General features: G+C 30.5%; 1 protein-coding gene across 4 annotated transcripts in view; it reads left to right on the top strand.

Annotated features, from left to right (window-relative positions):
- Positions 1 to 5485: 5485 nt before the first annotated feature.
- The window catches only part of LOC145267000 (uncharacterized), a 47022-nt gene continuing 33541 nt past the window's right edge, over positions 5486 to 18966 (top strand). Inside the window, exons 1-2 of one of the 4 annotated variants that reach the window (XR_013864805.1) lie at positions 5486 to 6110; positions 15970 to 16840. The gene's annotated coding sequence lies outside the window, so the exon portion shown is untranslated. Of the gene's footprint in view, positions 6111 to 11470; positions 15394 to 15969; positions 16841 to 18966 lie in introns of those variants that run through there. The other 3 variants (XR_013864804.1, XM_080122900.1, XM_080122899.1) reach the window with 3 other exon arrangements.

Below are 18966 nucleotides of genomic sequence, written 5' to 3'. Positions count from 1 at the left end.
ACGCTGACGACAATTTTTTCTATTTCATTCAATGTTTTCTTTTTTTAGATATTAAAAAAAAAAATATTCACTCGATAAAGAAGAATTAAAATATATTAAATCAAAAAGTCATGTTTTTCTTTAAGAGAATAAAAAAATGGAAATTCATGAATGAAATGTTATTTTGCAAATATGGTAGCACATACTGACCACTTTGTAGTTGAAATGAAATATGTCAAAAATACAAAAGGGGAGATAAGGCTGCATGGCATAAATAATTATTTTTGTCACTTTGATACTTCTGTCGACAAATCGACGAACATCTGGTTTCGCTAATGGCAGATATACAATTGCCGAAAAAACGTCTTTCCACGACTCTTGGTTTAAAAATCCTTTTATTTAAAAAATACATGGAATATAATATATAAATATGAACAAATTCTTATAAATGAAGAATGGAAGCATCCATAGCTTAGTAATTTTTTATAGGTAAGTGATTTTTTGGCAGTTATATATATTTATTAGATTTCGATGAAGTTAAATTTGTTGATTTTCATGAAATCTTTTTAAAAGAAAACCGATGAAAAAAAAATGTTGTATATTTTTCGATTAAACCTTTTACGATTTTAAAATTTGGTCTTTGCTCATTTCATTGAAATAAAAATTAGGGTTTGAAATTACATTTTTATATTGTTATAAACTTGTAGACATGGAGAGTCTATTTAATCAAATGTTTGCAATGATGACTTGCCCCAAAATTCTGATACACCTAGGTCACCGAAGTTAAGCAACTATGAGCCAAGCCAGTACCAGATGGGTGACCATTTGGAAATACTAGGCGCTGATGCAGGAGGACGTCGTTTAACCAGGATATCCATGCGATTGGGTACCGCTTGTGAATTTGATATTCCCTAGACACTTTTTCCTTCAGAGGAAGCCGGTTAAGCTGGTTTTAAGGTTAATGCCGCTCGCTTAACGGTTCACTTCTCGTTTTCTTAACCTGCAAAAGACGTCCCATTTTTTTTGGCACAAAAATAAACAAATAAAAAAAAAGAAATTAAATCAAAAAAATATATAGCATGGGTATTAAAGAAAGGGGGGCTGGTTCTATTGGAGGTGCACTGAATCGTGTACACACACGCACACACACACATACATACACACACATGCACATCCACACACATAGACATCCACACACCAACACATACACACACGTACGCACACATACATAAAAACACATGCACATCCACACACACATACACATACACACACATACACATACACACACATGCACATCCACACATATACACATACACACACGCATACACACACATGCACATACACACACATACACATACACACAGGCATACACAACACGCATACACACACATGCACATACACACATACATACACACACACATACATACACACACTTGCAGATCCAAACACATACACATACACACATATACACCCATACATATACACACATACACATACACACACATACAGACATAAACGTACACACACACACACACACACATACACACATAAACACACACATGCACACACACCTACACACATTCAACTTAACAATAAATGTCACCATTTTTTCTTTTTTTTGCTCTATTTATTTTCAATACGTCTGAAACTTTGAAAATATGTTTAAATAATAAAAGAAACAAAAAAGAAAGGAAACAGGCGTTGCCCGGAATGTAAGGTGCTCTGGTAGTAGAACAGTATTAAATTGAAAAGTGAATTTGAGACGCCAAACAACTACACAATTGAAAAAAGGTGTTTGCAATTCACAATCGGTGTTTTCATTCTTTTTTTTTACATTAATTAATTTTATTATAATCAAATTAATTAATTTTTGATTAAAACTAAATTAATACAATAAGATTAATCATTGATTATAATAAAATAAATTAATTATTGATAATAATTAAATTAATTAATTATTAATTATAATTGAATTTATTTATTATTGATTAAAATAAATGAATTAATTACAATAAGATTAATTTATTCTTGATTATAATTAAATTAATTAATTGTTGGTTATTATTAAATTTATTGATTGTTGATTATAATTAATTAGATTAATTATTGATTTTTAATAAATTAATGATTCATTATAATCAAATTAATTAATAATTATGATTAAAATATAATGGTACTATTATAAGGCAATGTGGATTACCGTTTTGAGAAGTGCTATAAACTTATATTTTATTTACCAGCAATGCTTCAAGCAAACTACCTTTCCCTTTTAATTATGATTAAATTAATTAATTCAATTAATTATCGATAATTCTTAAAAAAATATGATTTTCCATCAACTCATAACACCTGTATATCTATCTATCTATCTATCTATCTATCTATCTATCTATCTATAAAAACTTGAGTTTTTTTTCTCACTCTGACATTGAAAACTTTTATTTACCAAAAAAATTGCAATTTGAACAAGTTTGTCAGAAGGCCAATCAAAAATGTAGGGATAATGGATGTCGTTAATCATCGTTCGTCTCAAATACTTAAAATTATCTAACATACTCTTAGCTAGAAATATATCAATCGCCACAATACCACATTCACTCCAGGGCCTGTCCTACATAAGGTAAATAAATTTCATTCGCAAGGGGGAATAAACAAAAAACAATAAAAATTGGTTAGTAAATCCCTCCCAGTTTTTTTTTAAATAATAAACCGCCCACTCTGTTTTGGTTTGCCAAAAACAAGCAGGTCAGTCTCTAAGTAGGAGGGGGATCTAAGTGTGGGAGAAAAGAAAGACGGTGGGAAATGGGTGAAGTCCTTTCAAGATGAGTGCAAATTTGGGATACAGGCCAAGGACGAAAAAAAATAAAAGTGGGGAGTAGGAATCTTGGAGGCTTTCTATAACCAGGGAGGCAGGAGTTCATTCACTCTATTAGCTAAGAGTCTAGAAGCTTAAAAACTTACCCAAAGGGCTGGGGTCCAAGAGGACCTGGAACCGTGTGAGCCATGCTTAGGCAGGGAACACTCATACTTGACTCTTCTTCTCACACACAAGCTTGCCACTCTTATCCACTGTTTTTCGAATTCTGAGGAATGTAATCTTTTTCTGTTACATCTGATTTTGACCTTCTGCTGCTGCTTAAAGAACGTGATCAGATACTGATCAGAAAAAGATTCAATTCCTAGGTCCACTCTCAGGTGTGACGTCCATAACACTATTTGTGCTACACCCAAGTTTGCAAGAAGCATCACCTGATAGAAAATTTGGCTCTATAATAATAACTACGAAATCTGCATGAATTAAAAATACAAAAAAGAAGTAAAAAGATTTTTCCAGTTTTTAATCCATAAAAAATTAATTAGAAAATAATCAATCAAGAATAATCTTGCAAAAAACATGATTTTTCTTAAAAACAGATAAAGTTACAATTTTCTTATTGTTCTTCTCATTTTTTTTAAGTTATAAAATCTTTATGAAAAAAATGTGACTGTCGTAGTCTACACAAAATTGTTCCTCCACCAAAATGTCCCAATGCCTTGTATTAAATTTAATGCGTGCATCATGTGACACAAATTAAAAGCAATGTCTAAGTGGGAGTGGGTTCTAAGTGGGAGTGGGTTCTAAGTGCCGGAGAAAAGAAAGAAGGGGGGACACCAATTAAACAACAGATATGAATTTCGGCACAAATGCACATATAAACAATACGTACATATGTGTGTGCGCTTTTGTGTCTGTATTTGTGTGTATGTGAGTTTGTGTGTATGTGAGTTTGTGTGTGTATGCGTGTACTTGTGTGTATACGTTTTTGTGTCTATGTTTCTCCGCTTGTGTGTTTATGTTTGTAAATGTATATTTGTAATGTGCACGCGCGTGTATGTTTATGTGTGCGCGTATTTGAGTACATGTGTTTGTGTGTCCATGAGTGTGTTTGTGTGTCTTTATGTACGTCTGTCATCGTGCCTGTAAATCAGCTGCAGGTCTTCAAAGTCACCTGAGGAAAAATGAGATGATAATACAGAACATGAATCTGGAGACAGCAATCATCATGTATGTATGTATATGTTTGTATTTATGTGTGTGTATGTTTGTGTTTATGTGTGTGTGTTTGTGTTTATGTGTGTGTATGTTTGTGTTTATGTGTGTGTATGTTTGTGTTTATGTGTGTGTATGTTTGTTTGCATGTGTATGTGTATTCTCTCTTTCATTTTCATTTTTTTTCCTTTGTTTTTGCTGGGAATGGGGCATTCTACTGAATATCAAACATTCTCCCATTAGTTTAGTCACTCCAACCAAGAGATCTTTTTAAGATTCTAACCGTCTCTTAAAGTGCAATTGTTTGTGTTTCTCTTGCACTTGGTTCATCGGGTATATTCGTCAGATAGTTTAGTTTTTGAAATTCTTTTTCATTAGCCCGATTGCTCCTATAATCTGATGTGTATGCTTGTATATACAAGTTTGTGTTTGTATATCTCTACTTATTTATAAAAGACACTTTGTGTGTGTGTGTGTGTGTGTGTGTGTGTGTGTGTGTGTGTGTGTGTGAGAGAGAGAGAGAGAGACAGAGAGAGGCAGAGAGAGAAAGGCGTCACTATGCTGGGTCGATTTAAAAAAAAAATTTCAAACAAATGTACTTTATATGTCTGGAAGTGTTCTTAGATAGTTTTCTTTTAGTAGAATGTCTTCGATAATTATCGAAAATCTATAATTGAAAAATCCAATTAAAATAGTAACAGTTTGATTTTGACCAAAGTTAACACCCTTATACAATCTAATATCCCAAGTGCATTTGAGAAGTTTTATCACCGCAAAAGAAGACGGGTCCAGCATATAAAATCAACAGAGGATTCTTTGATATGACAGGGGCACGTTTAAAATGAATGTTTCTGTTTAGAGAACAATTGAACCACGACTTTTGAATTTTAAGCTTTAATTCAAGACATTATATATAAAACAAATTTTATAAAATCAACAGTAGGTTCTCTACAGTGCAATGTCGACAACAATGTATTGTGAACTATATGACCGCGAGGAGGCATGTGAAGCTTCCTTGCTGTACGCTATGGTGGGCCACCGACTAGAGCAGGCAATCAATCGATTTGATTGAAAAATGGGTGAAAGTATGAAATATTCCTTGATCCTCATTCAATCTTGGGCAACGTCGGGTCTCCCTGCTAGTGTATGTTTAAGTGTATGTATATTTGTGTGTATGTGTGGGTTTGTGTTTGCGATTTGTTTGTGGATGTATGCGAATGCATGTTTGTATGTGTTTGTGTGTGTGTGTGGGTGTTTGTTTGTTTGTGTGTGTGTGTGTGTGTGCGTGCGTGCGTGCGTGCCTTAAGGTTTGTGTATATTTATTATTTATATATTTATGTTTGTGTGTTAGCATATGTACGTTTATGTGTGTGTATGTTTATGCTTGTATATTTATGTTTGTATATCTGTTTTATGCGCACGTGTGTGTGTGTGTGAGAGAGAGAGAGAGAGAGAGAGAGAGAGAGATCCCACGAATATACTTAGTTTATGCGTTGAACACATCTTGTCCATAAACCCACCAACGTGCGCGTTGGGTAATTAATTCTGTTCATATGCAAAAAAAAAAAAAAAAAAAAAAAAAAAAAGAAAAGATGAAGACAGGTGCTTTCTTACTGCGCTGACGACAAACTAACAAAGTGTCCAATAACTACATGGAATAAAATATTTATATGCTATTCTAACGCGCACGCGCGCACACACACACACACACACACACACACACACACACACACACACATACATATGTATTAATCACAGTTCACACCCGGCGAGACCAGGGTAGGACGAATATTTTTACGGGTGACTCAAATAATTCACTGGGAATTCCGTGTTATCAAACTTTTTTTTTCTTTTTCTTTTTTTTTTTTTTTTTTTGCGGCCAAAGCGGGAATCTCAGCTCGATAAAAAAAAAAACAAACAACAAAAAAAAAACACACACACACAAAAAAAAAAAAAAAAAAAAAACCCGCAAAATCGAACGAACTCACAACGGATCTACACACAACACAAAATACAAAAAGATGACGGAAAAACTGATTTTTACACAACCTGGATTTACAATGAATTTTGTGGCCCTTCCTTCCCTCACAAAAAAATCTGGGTAAACCAATTTTGTAAAAAATAATTGTAAATGCTTATTATTTATTAATAGTTAAATAATTAATTATACGTTGTTTAGTTTAACTAAATTATTGTTTGTTAGCTTTTCTGTCGAAAAATATTGTAAGGATTGGACCAGACTTTCACTTTCTGAGGACCGAATCTAAAATTCTATGAATAGGCCCTTCTTAATAAAAGACTTACTTAATTTTTTATTTTTTAAATAATTAGACATATTTATTATTTATTAATGGTTAAATAATTAGTTATACGTTTAGTTTGACTAAATTATTGAGTGTTAACTTTCCTATCGAAAAAAGATTATAAAGGTTTGAGCCAGACTTTCACTTTCTGGGGACCGGACCTAAAAACCTATAAAAATGCCTTTCTTAATATAAAAAAAAAAACTTGCTTATATTTGTTGTTTTTTTTAATAATTGTACAGAGTTATTATTTATTAACGGTTAAATAATTAGTTATGCATTGTTTAGTTTGATTAAATTATTGATTGCTAACTTTTCTGTCGAATGGGTCACTTTCTGGGGGCCTGGCCTAAAAATCGATATAAAAAAAGACTTACCTGCATTTTTTTTTTTTTTAATAATCAGACAGAATTATCGTTTTTTTTTTTTTTTTTTAATTAATTAATCATTACAGCCTAAAATCTATCTATCTATCTATCTATCTATCTATCTATCTATCTATCTATCTATCTATCTAAAAAAGTGAACTTCTCCGACAATTCTGGGTCTAAACACTTGAAATTTTAGATATAGGTTCCTTGGACATGGATCTAACTTAATAACTTGATTTGAGCCCAAAACAATAAATGTTAAGGGGGTCAAAAAAGGGGTCAAAGTTAAAAAAAAATTGACCTCTCCGGTCTCTACCAAATTACTCAGACAATTTCTGGTCTAAACATTTGAAATTTTACTTAAAGGGTATTCAGAGATAGGGCAAGCTTTTTCATCGGTTTGAGTCGAAAATTTTTAGTTACCAATATATAAATGTATGTATGTATGTATGTTTGCATATCTACCTAAAACTTTCGACAGAGGCGACGGATTTTACCAAGATCACTATCGTTTTAAAGTTCGACATTTCATACGACAAATATCGAAAAATTAGCTAAAATCATTAATATCTTCCCCTTCAACTAAACACATTTCTACAGGTTGGGGGGCACTTTTTTCGCCAATATTTTTGAAAGTTATCCTTTCCTTTATATTGTCTAGCCTTAATTTTAAAAAATGTCGCTTCCTGTTTGGCGGTGGTCGTAACAGCATAGACGCCAGGTTTTTACCCCGTTCTTTTCCTCTTTCGCGATACGGGTTCGAGCCTGCCTTCGTGTTACCACTTTTTTTTTGTTGCTTTTTTTTTGTTCAACAGACACATCCAAACACCCGGGAAACGCCGGGCTAAAATGCTAGTATATCTATAAAAGTGAACGTGTCTGTCTGTCTGTCTGTCTGTCTGTGTGTTTGTCTGTCTGTGTACATTTCCCTATGCAATAACTCTGTCAATTTCTAGTTTACAGACTCGAAATGTGATATACAGAGTACTGAGATTTGTGAAAATCCATGTGATCGGTTTTCGGCCAGAAATTTGTCTGTTAAGGGGTCAAAGTTCAACAATTTGACCTTTGAGAACTCTATCAAACAATTTTGGGTCTAAACACTTGAAATTTTAGATATAGGTTCCTTGGACATGCATCTAACTTAATAATTTGATTTGAGCCCAAAACAATAAATTTTAAGGGGTCATAATAGGGGTCAAAGTTAAAAAAATTGACCATTTTTTTTTTTTTTTGCTCAGCATACACCTCCAAACACGCGGGCAACGCCGGGCAACGCCGGGCAACGCCGGGCAGCCATGCTAGTTATTTATATATATAAAAAAAATGATTACTTTTAACAACTATTAAATCGGATATGATCAGGCTCGGATTTTCACTTTCTAAGGACCTGTACTCAAAACCTATAACAAGGTCCTTATAAATAAATATTAAACATAAATAAAGTACACTGAAAAATATCTGCCTATATTTAACAAAAAAAAAAATTATATATAATTATCATTTTTATAACTAATTACAGCTTAAAATTATTTAAAAAAAAAAAAAGAAAAAGGTTCATTTTACACAATTGCTTAATTTTAACATCTTTGAAAAAGGGGGTCGATTTGAGGCCCCTTTCTAAAAATTAAAAATAAGGTTAATCTATATTATATTTCTCTTACTGTCTGTCTGTCCGTTCCACCTTTTCTCGGGAACTACTCGTCCGATTTAGCTGAAATTTTGTACGGAACTTTTTATAAGCATTATGGTATCCGTTCGATGCAGCGTTAGGGATTAATAGGAATTAATAGGGATTAATAGGGATTGATCACCACAATACCACATTTACTCTAAGAGTTTTCCCGGAAACTACATGGCGGATCTGACTGAAATTTTGTATGAGTCGTTGTTATGACAAGGTACAACAAACTAATTATTAAGGTATCCGTTCAATGTAAAGGGTTTATTGGGATCACAGTACCACATTTACTCAAGAAGTTTTCCGGATACTACTGCCCAGATCTGTCTGAAATTTTGTATGAATCTTTGTTATGACAAGGTACAACAAACTAATTATTAGGGTATCCGTTCGATGTAAGGAATTAATAGGGACCACAATACCACATTTACTCTAAAAGTTTGGCAGGAAACAATCATTTTAAGTCAACGGGCTATAACTTTTGCCAGTTTTTTTTTAACAAACAAAAAGTCAACTTTTAAATAATTGATTCCTTTTAACGACCATTGAAGCCCCTCTCTAAAAATCAAACCTGGATACATTTTTTTTTTAAATAATGAAGAATGGTTATTTATTTATAATAAAATAAAGTGAATAAGTTATCAATTAATTTAAATCGAATTATTGATTTTATGTCAAGTTTTATCCAAAAAGAAATTTAAAAAAAAAACAAAAAAAAAACGATATTACTAGGGATTTTCACTTTTCTTAGAACCTGAACTAAAAAACTATCCTTGAAAATTTGCAAATTTTAATTTTTTTAAAATTATATTTTAACATGAACACCACTTTTAAGTATTTTTTCTAAGACCTCCTCACCTGGCTATATATATATATATATATATATATATATATATATATATATATATATATATATATATATATATATATATATCGCCATCCGAGCAACGCCGGTTAGATACCGGCTATTTTTATTATATAGATATTTTTAAATACCTACAGACACTAGTCTTTCATCGTTTCAGGAATCATCAGTGCAGGGAGTTACGATTACAGTCGGTCAGGAGATTCGAACACAACCACAAAGTAATCTCTGACTCCATTAGCAAGGAACGAGCCACACGGCCAACGTTAACCATGAGAAATACAGTTGAAATTAACATTTCTATAAAGCGTAAATATCAAGACGGCGAGAGTGATCTTATGATTATCACATCATAATCTGCGCACGTGAGCTTAAGTAACCGACTTTAATTTCAACTTAGAGTGCTCAACAATAAGAACAGAGTTCTTAAAGGGGCTGACATTATATATATATATATATATATATATATATATATATATATATATATATATATATATATATATATATATATATATACTTTAAATTACAAAATTAAAGGACAATATTGCTGTTTAACACCCGCAAGCAAATTAATTGTTTCTATTTTAGGAGAGTTCCGTCCGCACAAGGTAAGAGTTAGCAAAGTCTCCTCTCCCTCCCCCCATGTTAAGAATGGCTTTCTAAATTTGCCTGTAAATGTTAAACTGAAGTGTCTCATAAAAAACTGAAGCACACATTAGAAAAAAAAAAGTATAATTTAATTCCGAGTTAAATTCACCATAATATATTTCGCTTTCTTTATAAAAGAGTAAACCATTTTGATCTTTTGTGTTGCTGCTGCTGCTGCTGCTGCTGCTACTACTACTACTACTAATACTACTACTACTACTACTACTACTAAGAATAATAATAATAAGAATAATAATAATAATAATAATAATAATAATAAGAAGAAGAAGAAGAAGAAGAAGAAGAAGAAGAAGAAGAAGAAGAAGAATCATTTTGCGATCCTTAAAAATTTGAAGGCATTTGAAAACTGGTGAATAGAAAGTCATTTAAACTGGCTTGAAAATTGTTAGAAAATCTTCGTTTAATGAAAAACATTGAAAAATTGTCAATTTTTCTTTTTAAATAGGGATAAAATTTAAAATTTTATTTCTGAATTTTTTAGATGAGTATTGGTTATTTGGATTATTTGGATTCTTCGGACTACTGTTCTCATCTTGAGTTTCATTTTTCACAACGTTTCAGTCGATGTAACCTCCTTCAGATATATCTTTTCAAACTCAGGAATATTTCTGTCGAACTCGGGCATCTGCACGGAATTTCGAACGAACCCTTTAATCAACAGGGGTAGCATATTCTCGTCCAATCAGCCACGACTGGATAAAGGTCTTAAATAATTTACAATTGTATTCTTAGTATCACCTGCACTGAGAGATTAACCATCAACCTCTGGAAGAGTGTCACTTAGAATTGAAAGCAACCTAGTACTTTATCCGTTACGCCATATTATCATCCTTTAAAAATTTAAAAAGAATTTGGTAACCTATAAGCTGTCGAATAGAAAGCCATTTAAACTAAGTTTAGCAAATTCTTAATTAATTTTTTTAAAAATTGACAGTTTTGGAAGCATTTTTTTTTGTATTCAATAATTTTATAAATAAAAAATGTAAAGAAACATTTATATATTTAATAAATAAGTTCTAGTTTTGTGACAATTTAGTTCAAATAATAATTTGATGACCAAATGATATCGAAGTAAATAAATAAAATTTAAAAAAGTGATGTATTCAAACAAAAACAAATAATTTGATTTAAAAAAAAATCGTCAAAGCAAAACAAAAAGTGAAAATAGAAGCTTTCCTGAGCAACACCGGATAGCGACAGCTGGTATCTATATTATATTTTTCTTGGTCTATCTGTCTGTCCGTTCCACTTTTTCTTGAAAACTACTGCGTAGAGCTGGCTGAAATTTTGTATTGATCTTTGTTGTGATAAAGTGTAGTGATCTAATAATTATGGTATCCATTCGATGCATAGTTAGGGATTAATAGAGATTAGTTATTAATAGGGATTAGTTATTACATTTACTCTAGAAGTTTGGCATAAAACGCATTATAATTCAACAGGCTATAACTTTTGCTTGCTTTTAACGGACTAAAAAGTCTCATATATATATATATATATATATATATATATATATATATATATATATATATATATATATATATATATATATATATATACTCAAGGAATTTTCCAGTATTATATATTTTATAAAGAAACTCCAAAAGAAAGTGACCCATTTAGTCATCCATAGAGTATGGATTAGATTGCTTGATTCAGAAAGAAAAAGTCAGTTTGCAAAGCCCATTAAATATAAAAAAATAATAATAAAAAAAATCCAAATCAGTCTCTTTCTGCTCGCTATATCCACTTCGTTTGCCAATTTCTCCCTTTTGATGTGTTTTTTTTTTTTTCTTTTTTCTTTTTTTTTTTTTTTGCTCTTCTAGGGCTGGATTAAATAGTATCAATACTTGTGGTGATATTTCTTATTACTTATAATTAGTGTTGGGGCAATTAATCGGAATCGGGAATTATAAAAATTGGAACTTTTTTGCAATATCAGAATCGGAAAATTTGTGGCTATATCCGATCCCAAAAACGATTCCTTTTATTGTGTTTTGTTTCTGATTAAAACTTAATTCTCCATGGTTAGTGTTATTTATGAATTGATTAATATTTATTGATTTTGAATTACCAGTAAAACTAAAATATATAGATCAACCCCACCAGTGTAATTTTAAATTTGCGAAAATATATGCATGAGGTTTTGTGGGAATACGAGCCACTTCCCCTAAAAAAAAATCTATATTTAAAAAATTAAAATAAAGAATCAGAATTGGAATCAGTAATTGTATCGGAATCGGGGGAAATACTGGAATCGTCCCATCACTGCAGCATCACTATTATTCCGAGCTTTGTTGAATAGTTTTTCTATATTTTCCTATTAGTTAACAGAGAGAGAGAGAGAGGAGGGAAAAGAGAGAGAGAGAGAGAGAGAGAGAGAGGGAAAGAGAGAGAAAGACGGCAAAGGGAGAGGGAGAGTAATACCCACTAAAATAAGAGTGGCGTTTAAACAAGATAAAATGAGAGAGGGTGAGAGTGATACTCAGTTCGTAAGAGATGGGTCACTTGATGAGTTAATTGCAAATTACGGCTAATGAAAAAAATTCAAACATAACTCAATCCCAAAGTTGATGAATATTTTAGCATGTATTTTATGCGATTAAAATATATAGGAAAAAAAGCCTTTAAAGAAATAAACGTTGATTAACTTAGTTTTAGTTTTATAATTGATTGAAAACCATGGAACCTATGATACCCGGTGCAATTACTACCCTTTCTGATTTTAGATCGAGATTTTTAATTTTGTTAAAAAAAATAAAATAAATAAATAAAAAAATTTTTTAAATCCTATTTTAAATAAACTATTGATTAATTTATTAAAAAATACAATTTAATTTATTTAAAAAAAAAAATAAATATTTACCTCTTTTCTAAAAGGTCAGGCACATGGTCAAACGTGGGTTTCATGAAAACGTTTCTGTGGAACGAACTGAGTTTGAACCCGACACAGATTTTCAGTCTGTGTCGTTAACCACTTAGCTACTGTCACCTCAAAAAACTCATTATAAAAATTCTTAAAAACAAATTATAATTAATACTTAATGTGTATAAAGAAAGAAAAGATAGACCGTGGATTTTAGACCATTTTGGGGTGGGGGTAGATTCTAGCCTCTCTAACTCACCTTTCAATTTGCTACTAAAAGAGCACTAAAAGAGCACCTTGCATTCTGGGCAACATTTTGAGACATTCAATTTTGTGAAAAAAAAATAAATTAAGAAAAAAAAAGAAAAAAATCCGATTTATATAAATTATTTATTAATTTATTAAAAAGAATATTTAGTTTATTTAAAAAAAAAAATTATTTACCTTGAACTGGATTCGAACTTGGAACATCCAGGTTATCTATGTGTGTTCTTACCCACTAAGCTACTGTTCCCTCCAAAAAACTCATAAAAATTCTTAAAAATAAATTATAATTAATAATTGATGCACATGAAGAAAGATAAGGTAGACCGTGGATTTGAAACCATATTTTTGGGATTGTGTAGATTTTAGCCATTCAAATACATTTTTCAATTTGGTACTGTGTTGATACAAGAACACCTTGCATTTTGGGTATTATTGGTTTTCTGTGTGCATTCAAACTTCACACCTCCAGGTTTTCAGTCCACATAAGTACTAACTGACCAGCCTATCGAGATTTGTGACCTTTCTGACCTGATGGACTGATCAACCAACGTCGACCCTGATTAAGTTGTGTGGTTGCGAAGTAAACCCTAACCCTAACCCTCCACAGAAACCATGTTGTATAGTCTCAAACTATTCTATTTTCTTGTGATTTTTGCTTTCTCTTTGCTGAGCATCGTCATCAGTTACGGGATGCTAATGAACATGCACCTCATGTCAAACCGGCACTACAAAAACATGGCCGCAACCCATTCTCAAGATACAAAAGGGTCGCACCATCAATCACCATTAGCACCTCTGCCCATGCAAAAGAAACACCAATCGAAAAAGGGCCACAAGCGGAGCCTGCTGCTTCAACAAATGTCTTCACGTTTTCCCAAAACTACGCCAACAAAAATGCCGAACCGACCTTTGTTAAAACAGTCCAAACTGCTACATCCATCGAAACGACACAACGCTACGCTAAAACACAGGAAAAACCAACAATATCAACTGAAACACTTGAGATCAACGACGATGGATTCATTTATTAGAAAGCGTCATGTCAACCCAAAAAATCATTTTGAAATGAATGTAAAAAGTTCGGGTCCAATACCAATTAAAAAAGGGGCAGATAATTCTTCACATCGTGCCCTGCGCTATGAAAAGAAGACGCATGTGAGAGGAGATCGGACTTTAATAAAACAAATCTATATCTCCGAACATGACAATACTGAAAATAAAAATGATATTTCACAGCACAGACGTCATAAAAATACCACACAAAAAATAAAACCTTATCAAAATCCTATGTACAAATCTCATAACAATTCTATGCACAAAGCGAAACATAAAAATTCTACACATGAAATAAAACCTTATAACAATTCTACACATGAAATAAAACCTTATAACAATTCTATACATGAAATAAAACCTTATAACAATTCTACACATGAAATAAAACCTTATAACAATTCTACACATGAAATAAAACCTTATAACAATTCTATACATGAAATAAAACCTTATAACAATTCTACACATGAAATAAAACCTTATAACAATTCTACACATGAAATAAAACCTTATAACAATTCTACACATGAAATAAAACCTTATAACAATTCTACACATGAAATAAAACCTTATAACAATTCTACACATGAAATAAAACCTTATAACAATTCTACACACAAACTCAAACTTCATAACAATTCTATCCACAAACTGAAATCTTATAAAAATTCTACACATGAAATAAAACCTTATAACAATTCTACACATGAAATAAAACCTTATAACAATTCTACACATGAAATAAAACCTTATAACAATTCTACACATGAAATAAAACCTTATAACAATTCTACACACAAACTCAAACCTTAAAAACATTTTAAAACACACACATCATTAAAACACATGATATAAAAAAACATTATAAAATACACACATCATTAAAACACATGATATAAAAACATTGTAAAACACGCCTATCATTAAAATACATTATATAAAAAACATTGTAAAACACGCACACATCATTAAAATACGATATAAAAAACATTGTAATACACACATCGTTCAAATACATGACATAAAAACATTGTAAAACATGCCTACCATTAAAATACATGATATAAAAAACATTGTAAAACTCCGCCATTATAAAAACATAATTGCAATTAAAAAATGGCTACTATGAATAAGAAAACAAAATTACCCCCTCCCCAAAAGATGCACATCCTAGGATTCACTTTCAGTCCAAATCCATAATGGAAGACTTAAATCCAATATGCTGTTAAGTTTGTTGGAAAAATAGTTGGATCATTCTATCACGCCAGAAAATATGTTTGGATAACAAGCAAGTCTATCTTGAAATGTATGTATAAAATCGCTTTGCATGTTTTTTTTGCATGGGAATGTATACTCGTTTTCATCAATCTGGCTTATTTTTTTTCTGTACTTTGATGACACCAACGTTCGTCGGATAAATGCTGTGTTTATCAATAAATGACAAATCGGTTTCATGAAAACAATGCTGTTTATTTTACACTTTGTGTGTGTGGTCGTGACAGAGAGAGAGAGAAGAGAGAGAGAGAGAGAGAGAGAGAGAGAGAGAGAGAGAGAGAGAGAGAGATGGTAGTAGTGGGCGATAGACCTACTGGCAATCGTCTCTCTATGACCCAAAACCAATTGTTTTTATTATCATTGCATAAGTCAGAATTCAATTGTCTTTTTGTTTTAACATTTACGCCTTTCTACGTCACCGGTCAGAAACTGTATCTCTTTCTTCCACCTGCTATTTTTCCTGGAAACCCGGACTCCTTTATTCAACAATACCTGGCTTCTGATGCAAGCTTCTACTTAGATAAAAGTCAGTTAGAGGGAGTGCAGCTGTCACATTTAAAAGGGCTGTAATCCAATTTCTTTCTTTTTTTTTTTTTTTTTTCGTCAGGGACCAAACACAATGACGACATTGGCAAGGCTCCTGCAATCAATAAAAGCTGGGCTCTCTCTCTCTATCATGCTAGAAAATTACTCAGACACCAGAGAGCATCCTATATTTTTACAAAACCACAATTCGTATCCAATGGACTCTGACAAGTCAACCGGAAGTAATCTCTTCGATAATATGGAATTTGCGATAAAACTTTCAGACAAGTTTACAGAATAAAAAGGAAGAAGACTCCGAGCACTGGTCAACATTTTAAAAAGAAACATGTACTGAAAAAATATGTGTTGGGGTCACGTTTTCTTAATGCATGGAATTCAAGATAACATTTAACCCTTATCCTCGAGTGGCCTCTGGGTCTTGATAAGTCGTGATTCCTGTATATAAAAAAAAACAAAAACATAAAAAACATGGCGATGGGCCAGTCAACCACATAGCCACAGTGTCACCAATATAGAAGTCCACTTCCTTTTTCCATCAGTCTGTTTTTCTTTTGTATCCTAATGTTTTATTGTAACAGAGTGCAGATATATGTAAAGCAGCAACCCCAGCAGAAACAGTTAATGTATGCAAATGACTGAGCTGTGTGCGAGGTGACGTCACGGCGGTGAAGGAAATAAAACGATCATAAAAAGAATGTGTATGCAAACCGATGATCATGTCAGAGAAAGACAAGATAGAAGGGCTACACAGGTGGCCCTAGAGCAACAGGAAAAGACACATGCTAAACATGTCCAGACAGGGACATAGTACCACATGTTCGACACGGCAGAATCTTGTTAAGCACACTGGAGTACGAGAAGACTTTTTAAAAGAGACAAGGTGTTATACTGGAAGTACCTGTAAATAAATGTCTGTTGCTGAACTGAAAAAATACTGAGTCGAATTCTTTCCATGTTTTTTTTCTTGCGACTGTCTGCATACAACGTGTGGGTCCTGGATGTTGGCATGTTAACACGTGTGTAACAGTACACTATGGATTTGCATATGTTGAATATTTGATATTTTAGATGTAAACTATTTGATATTTTACACGTTAAATATTTGATATTTTACGTATTAAATATTTGATATTTTACGTGTTAAATATTTGATATTTTGCGTGTCAAATATTTGATATTTTGCATGTTAAATATTTGATATTTTGTGTGTTAAATATTTGATATTTTGCATGTTAAATATTTGATATTTTGCATGTTAAATATTTGATATTTTGCATGTTAAATATTTGATATTTTGTGTGTTAAATATTTGATATTTTGCATGTTAAATATTTGATATTTTGCATGTTAAATATTTGATATTTTGTGTATTAAATATTTGATATTTTGCATGTTAAATATTTGATATTTTGCATGTTAAATATTTGATATTTTGCATGTTAAATATTTGATATTTTGTGTGTTAAATATTTGATATTTTGCATGTTAAATATTTGATATTTTGCATGTTAAATATTTGATATTTTGTGTGTTAAATATTTGATATTTTGCATGTTTAATATTTGATATTTTGCATGTTAAATATTTGATATTTTGTGTGTTAAATATTTGATATTTTGCATGTTAAATATTTGATATTTTGCATGTTAAATATTTGATATTTTGTGTGTTAAATATTTGATATTTTGCATGTTAAATATTTGATATTTTGCATGTTAAATATTTGATATTTTGCATGTTAAATATTTGATATTTTGCATGTTAAATATTTGATATTTTGCATGTTAAATATTTGATATTTTGCATGTTAAATATTTGATATTTTGTGTGTTAAATATTTGATATTTTGCGTGTTAAATATTGGATATTTTGCGTGTTAAATATTTGATATTTTACGTGTTAAATATTTGATATTTTGCATGTTAAATATTTGATATTTTGCATATTAAATATTTGATATTTTGCATGTTAAATATTTGATATTTTACATGTTAAATATTTGATATTTTGCATGTTAAATATTTTATATTTTGTGTGTTAAATATTTGATATTTTGCATATTAAATATTTGATATTTTGCATGTTAAATATTTGATATTTTGCATGTTAAATATTTGATATTTTGTGTGTTAAATATTTGATATTTTGCATGTTAAATATTTGATATTTTGCATGTTAAATATTTGATATTTTGCATGTTAAATATTTGATATTTTGCATGTTAAATATTTGATATTTTGCATGTTAAATATTTGATATTTTGCATGTTAAATATTTGATATTTTGTGTGTTAAATATTTGATATTTTGCATGTTAAATATTTGATATTTTGCATGTTAAATATTTGATATTTTGCATGTTAAATATTTGATATTTTGTGTGTTAAATATTTGATATTTTGCATGTTAAATATTTGATATTTTGCATGTTAAATATTTGATATTTTGTGTGTTAAATATTTGATATTTTGCATGTTTAATATTTGATATTTTGCATGTTAAATATTTGATATTTTGTGTGTTAAATATTTGATATTTTGCATGTTAAATATTTGATATTTTGCATGTTAAATATTTGATATTTTGTGTATTAAATATTTGATATTTTGCATGTTAAATATTTGATATTTTGCATGTTAAATATTTGATATTTTGCATGTTAAATATTTGATATTTTGCATGTTAAATATTTGATATTTTGCATGTTAAATATTTGATATTTTGCATGTTAAATATTTGATATTTTGTGTGTTAAATATTTGATATTTTGCGTGTTAAATATTGGATATTTTGCGTGTTAAATATTTGATATTTTACGTGTTAAATATTTGATATTTTGCATGTTAAATATTTGATATTTTGCATATTAAATATTTGATATTTTGCATGTTAAATATTTGATATTTTACATGTTAAATATTTGATATTTTGCATGTTAAATATTTTATATTTTGTGTGTTAAATATTTGATATTTTGCATATTAAATATTTGATATTTTGCATGTTAAATATTTGATATTTTGCATGTTAAATATTTGCTATTTTGCATGTTAAATATT

The sequence above is a fragment of the Euprymna scolopes genome, chromosome 42, assembly GCF_053919585.1.
Source record: "Euprymna scolopes isolate OS-2025 chromosome 42, ASM5391958v1, whole genome shotgun sequence".
NCBI classification, from domain to species: domain Eukaryota; kingdom Metazoa; phylum Mollusca; class Cephalopoda; order Sepiida; family Sepiolidae; genus Euprymna; species Euprymna scolopes.
This window is presented reverse-complemented; position numbering and strand designations above follow the sequence as displayed.